This window comes from Styela clava, chromosome 2 (assembly GCF_964204865.1).
Source record: "Styela clava chromosome 2, kaStyClav1.hap1.2, whole genome shotgun sequence".
Taxonomy (NCBI): domain Eukaryota; kingdom Metazoa; phylum Chordata; class Ascidiacea; order Stolidobranchia; family Styelidae; genus Styela; species Styela clava.
This window is the reverse complement of record NC_135251.1, coordinates 22,839,734-22,846,642: the sequence shown is the minus strand read 5'-3', so window position 1 is coordinate 22,846,642 and position 6,909 is coordinate 22,839,734.

Sequence of the window (6,909 nt, the reverse complement as noted above, 5' to 3'; positions counted from 1 at the left end):
AAACTTTTTTTTACAAAAAGCAATAGAAACTTTGAAGCCGTTTTTTGATGCCATTCAATATAGGTCAAATATCTAAAGGTCAAAAATATCGTCTCTTATTTTAGTTGTAAGTCATATTCTCTAGGTCAGCGTTTCCCAAACTCTGTTACGCGGAACACTAGTGTTCCCTGAGCGTTTTCGAAGTGTTCCGTGGAAAGGGAATCAAAAATACGTCTAAAATGGTAGCCATGGCGATCTATGGAACGTGAAGTAGTTGCCCGTCCGATATCGCGTCGCCGTCGGCCTAACTAGGGTGGGGTAGTGGCATTTTCGTCAACCGTCGGTCTAGCTTTTTGACTGCTTATGTTCATTATCAAGTTTACAGCAATCTTTTGGTTATGTCATAGCCAAATAAGTAGGTTTAAAGAATAAAGGCAAAAGGTCAAATCTTCTTCCTTCATCTCTGCCTGGTTTTACTTATTTGAAATGCTGAAAACATTACAAAACGCGAAATTGCGACAAGTACTTCAGTATCCATTAGAAGTAACATTAGAGGCAAACACTAAGTAATGAAAAGTAAGCGACATAAAATGGTAGAATGAATGAATTGATTAATATACACAGCATTTAAATTAGGAAACTATAAACATTATAATAAATGCAATATGTAAAATATTCATCCATACTTTAGTTATGTTACACAATTCTGTTAGTTTTCGCGGCGCATTTGGCAACTTGCCACGGCGAACCCATTGGGAATCGCTACAGTACACACTTTTTCTTGATCAATTCTACCCTTTTATTTTTTAGTGTTCCGCGAGGCGAGATAAAAAGTGTAAGTGTTCCGTGGCCGAAAAAGTTTGGGAAACGCTGCTCTAAGTCCAGACCCATAAGTAAAGAGCTACTATTTTTAGAAAACACCAAGTATTTCCGGATCATTTCGTCTTCGCAATTCATTACACACTGGGCTAAAGTGTTTAAAATGAGTATTGAAGCAGAAAATTGGTTATTGCGCACCATTTAAAATACAAAATTTCTAACAGCCTACGGCAAGGCCTAGGCCAGGGGTGGGCAATCTTTTTCGGCTTGCGCGCCAGAATTGGCTAAATTCAATGAAAAAATTCTTCCGCGTGCCGACCAAAATTTTTGAGATCAGGCTGCTGCCATTCTTAAAAGTATATGTGAAGTGCCTTTACTGTAAAATACGTATGTACTAAAATACTACTGTAATCAAAATGTATTGAACAAACATGCGCCGTACAACTTCATAAAACAAGCAGAAATGATGAAAAAAGATGTCACGGACGTACTATATTACGTGATAATGCAGTCAAATGAATGCTGGCAAATATTTCGACAACTAACTCAGTTGTTACATCATAATGTGTATCTGTTGTAGCCATATGTCATATAAGGTCAAAAAGAGTTCAAATAAATAACGGATTGCTAACCAACGATATACTGTATAATAAATAAACGAACACCGAGTATCATCAGATATTTCAGAGTCTTGAAACTTTTTATCTGAAGGAGAACGATCTCGTTTTCGAGGCCTCGCTCGCGTGCGAATAAATGGGCTCGCGTGCCAAGCTTGGCACGCGTGCCAGGGGTTGCCCACCCCTGGCCTAAGCCTTAAAGCAAAGGAAAAATCTTTCAAAATTCAATATATTCACGGAGTAATTTCCTACTCAGAAATTAGCACGGGTGCAATAGACCTTAGTCATTTAAAACCCATCCTACGCGCAAAAATAAAGGTGATATAAAAAAAATTCTTTTAACATTATCTCTTATTGGAAATGTGATCACCAGAGCAGAAATTTGCATTTTTTGGGATTTTCTAGATGTTTCATCGTATACGTGTGTAGTTTTAGAATATTTTTTACATTATTTTTGTTATTTTTATCATGATAAACATGGTCAAGAAATTTGATAATCGTTCATTAAGATTTTAATGATCACGGTGTTTCCGATGACGTCATTCTCACTAGACCATGAGATTCTGCCAACTCGCCGTGCTCTGTGGGATATGCAGGGTTGCCATATTGGCTTTTTTAACGCCAAATTTGCCATTTTTCAAACGCGTTTGGCGTCAGAATTTCCGTTTGGCTTTTTGGCGTTTTTTTGGCTTTTTCTCAAGCCTATTCTATTGTCTATCATCAAAATCATATGAAATACAATATACCTGTACTTATTACCGGGATGCGGACAACTCGAATACACGGACAACTCACCAGAGACAACTTGACCGGTCTTACTACTTACTGAATACACCGCAAAGAGCGCGAAACAGCGCAAAATAGTGGGAAAACCGCGCGAAAGAGCGCAAAACAGAGGGAAACAGTGTGAAGCAGAAAAAAATTTTGCAATGAGTTCGGGGCACCTTGTTTTGAGTTGGATTACCACGGCAGCAAATTAAAAACACAAACCAACGTATGTAGCCAGTAATGCTGTAATGGTAGGTCTGCCCCTGCTGGTGACACATTTTGGGTACCATAATTTAGAACATTTTCCATGTGGATATGGTTGGCTTTAGGGTTAGGGTTAGGTAAAAAGGGACCTCCAGGAGTATGTGCACCAAGATGGCGCACAACCTGAAAATAGTATGTGTGTGTGTAGCGGATTCAGGTTGTGCGACATATAGCTGCACATACTTCTGGAGCACCAAAAAGGTAGATAAAATTTCGCATGATGACCTATAATCCGGTACATAACCTTGTAAATATACCGGAAATAGCGCCATAAAACCATGGCGAGAGGCGCCGTGGTTCTTTCGTGGCAGGAGGTGGTAATGACTGCGTCTCCTGTTTTGCGCTGTTTCCCTCTGTTTTGCGCTGGTTTCCTTCTGTTTCGCGCTGTGTTGCGCTGTTTCGCGCTATTTTGCGCTCTCTTGCGCTGTTTCGCGCTCTTTGCGGTGTTTCGCGCTGTATTCAGTAAGTAGTAAGACCCCAACTTGACTACAGAGAGGCCTGGTGAGTTGTCCGTCTTTTCGCATTTTCTACGGCGGTGTTTTAGGTCTATAAAAAATGCGTGATGATGATATTTTGAGTGCTCAAATGTTGAGAAAAATACAAAAATATTCTCTAGAAAGCATTGTTATTTGTGTAAGTGGCTTATTTTTCTCATGTTGTATGAATACAAATAAAATCTACAGACGAGATGCTCAGACAGATGTTCAAGCAGGGTTGTAAACATTGCCTCGTTTTTATAGTTTTGCATGTTACTTGTCAGTTTTACGTTCTGTTTCCAAAAAATAGTTGTATAACTTAATTTTCATTACCTAAGCCTGATATGGTTTATGTGAGCTTTAGTTTAATTCTGCAATTGCAGTAACGATGTGATTAACTACGCTAAAATTACTGAATTAGATATCAGTGGTCCACCTGTTTTGAAAGTAAAAAAATGTTCAATAGTAAAGTACGATATAGGGAGAATTTTTTAAGGTATATCGCAAGTTTAGGTACAAACATGTAGGTATATTATAGACTGAAGCGGCACCCTGTATTGTATATATTGAATGGTAAAATATTGCTGTCCGCTTGATATTTATTTTACTTTCTACAGTTCTATAGGAACTTTACTTTCTATTTGTATGCCTCCCTGAATGAACTGATGGCTCCACATCATCATCAGTACGTTGCCAAGGACTTAAAATCTGACAAATCATGGGGCTTTTGTACTGTAGCGTACCGGCAATGTATGAAATAATTATCCAGGTTCAGAATATCCTCTAATATGATCTGACGTCAAGTTTTCTCTCAATAGTCCAAGTCTTTATGCTATTTTATGTCATTTATTAACAACTCGAACAGTAAACGATCCAAAACAACCAAACACTCCCCAAAGGAACGAAAAGCATAAAATAAAAATAACAGATACCAGGCAGTAAAATGCAAGAAAGACCACATACACAACAAAAACACTGACCAACCCTGAAATCCAAGACAACTCTGAATAAAAAACCAAATGACCCCTAGAATCTGGTACAATGAACTAGCTACTGCAATTTGCAAAACAGGCCGAAAGTAACTTATGACAGGCATTTAAAAAGACTATGAACAATTCTATAGGTGCACAACATTTGAACAATACTGATGAAAGCTAATTCCACGATAAAACTGAAAATACAACACTACGGTAAATGAACTGTAATGGCACTGTACTGGTAAAAACAATAACATGGTCCCTACGTCAGCCCACTGTCCAGCACAAAACATCCGACAGTCACACAACACAGACAAACATCCCTGAAGATCAGAGGCATTCACACAGACATTCAAAACCCACCAATCAAACCGAAACACTCAGACGACTGCCCTCTGTCGCACACCATACACCAACAGACCACGCTGCCCCCGAGAACCGATCGACCGTGTCGCAGCGTCTAAACTGCTAGAATACCAAATATGGAAACGATATCACATGACGTCATTTAACAGGCAAAACAAGGGTCGTCACAGTACTTAGTAAATTGTTGGCTTTTTCTGGCTTTTTTCATGTCTTGATTTGGCTTTTTTTGATCGCTGGGGTCTGGCAACCCTTTGGATATGCGCTGCAAATGCGGCGCTAATGTCGCTTTGGGTACGGTACCGGTACTGGAAGCGTTTAACATTGACAATCTATAACCCACACCATTTCTATCACGTTTGTTTACTGGTTTTACGCATTTATACCTGTACCGCTAGCAATCATTTACTGAAGGCATGCTGACGTGTTACTTAAACTACCGGTACCGTACCAAGGTTGCAAGAGGTGAAAACTAAATTATTTAGTAAATACTGAAATGGGCCTACGAACAAAAATGTTGGCCAGCCTGCCAATAGGCAGGATAAGTTGTACGGTACCGGTATACAAAAAAGATGAATATCTCCAACCTATAATGGTACAATACCGGTCTCCTAACTTGGTTAAAAACATGACTGAATACGAGAGAGAGATTTATTTCATCAACCAGAATACAAGCATTGAATCAATAAAAATTATATACAAAACACACAGTTATTCGGTATAGACTGGGGAGCGATACGACCATCACAGTCAGCTCGCCCCAGCCCCCCCTTGTTCGCTATCAAGATTATTAACTGTTAATCTTGATAGCGAACATGGGATGTTTGAACAATTTAACAAAAACTTCTTGGAGGAAGGGTTGACTAAGTTACGGAATATTTTTGGATTCGGTTAAACATGTAGTCCATTATTAAACCACTGCTTTTTTTTTTGTAGATTTTCACTTAGTGGACACTTAGCAAGTACGACAGTTAATTTATAAAAAAAAATTATAAATTAATAACAAATCAGTAGAAGTCAGCTCGGCTATTCAAACATGTGATGATTGAAGTGAGAAAAAAATTTGAAGTCACGTTTAAGCTATCACATTAAACAACAATGGAAAAGGTACATTGGAATCAGTCAAGCTTCAAATGCTAATGGCATTAATGAAAAGAATATGCGAAATGAAGACTGAAGTTTCCATCTGAGACATTGGAAAACGCTAAAATCTTATAGACTTGATAGTGTGGAAAGCCTTCTCACAATGCAGTAATAATGGGACATATATTTATAATATTATTATACGGGCTTTAAGTTGAACTATATGTTCAATTAAAATATATATCTTTGCTAATAAATGCTGAAAACCATTTATTTTAATCTGCTGAGTGATTAGGGACAGAAATTTGCTGTAGGGACCATCACCAGGGCTGGATTTACCAATAGGCTAGGCAGGCTGAAACCTAGAGCCTCGAAATTCGGTTTCGAAGTTTGTAATTCTTTTGAAAACTAGACAAGTTTAAACCATACGAAACGTATATATATATATATATATATATATCAAGCTTTTCAGTGTAGAAAATTCTGTACACAACTGGTTTCAACCACAGCATCATAATAAGGGAAATTATTATTATGCGCATTCTGGTGGAAGTTTCTATGTTTAAGTATGGCTGTAGCGGTTGTTTGATCAAAGAAATTGAAAGCAAAACTGCCTGGGGAGAATGAAAAATTTAATGCACTCATAATTTTAAATTTTAAGCAATGACATGTGGTGTTGTTTAGAGAGAAATTCTGAGCTCAAAAATATGAAGGGGCCTCTCATAGTCTAAATCCAGCCCTGAACATCACCAATTTTGGGATAGGTACACGGTGTCAACAAGACTCAACTGAGTTAGGCCATTGGATTTTGAAAGGTGTACCAGAAATGTACATAGTTGCATGGAATTCATGAAATATATAACATCCAATAAAAACCAAAATAGGTCTTTGGTAGAACGCCAGTTGTGGTCCCGGTACCGGTATTCCAGTATTCTGTTATCACAAGCAATTTCCACTAAGCACGGCGCGTTGGCAGAATCTCATGGTCTAGTGAGAATGATGTCATCAGAAGCACCGCGATCATTAAAATTTTAATGAACGATTATCAAATATCTTGACCATGTTTATCATGATAAAAATATCAAAAATAATGTAAAAAATATTCTATCGTCAAAACTACACACGTATACGATGAAACATATCTAGAAAATCCCAAAAAATGCAAATTTCTGCTCTGGTGATCACATTTCCCATAAGAACTAATGTTAAAAAAAAATTTTCAAATCCCTTTTATTTTTGCGCGTAGGATGGGTTTTAAATGACTAAGGGTTATTCACGCGCGTGTGTGAGTGTGAATGCAATGAGCGTTCTGGCAATCGGCATTCTTACTTACGATGAATACTGGATTCCATCATCCACGGCAACTTAGAACATGTCTGTATCATTGTGTATATTTCCTGAAGCTGTCATGATATCGATGGAAAGTAAACAAATATTCATGTCTTGCAAAATATAGGGCATTAAAATAGTTTCATTATATTCTTCGGGCAAGATGAGGCTATAGTAGTGGAAACGTATCTGAGTTTTCTAAAGGGATAATTTGTCTTGAATTGATTAGTATTA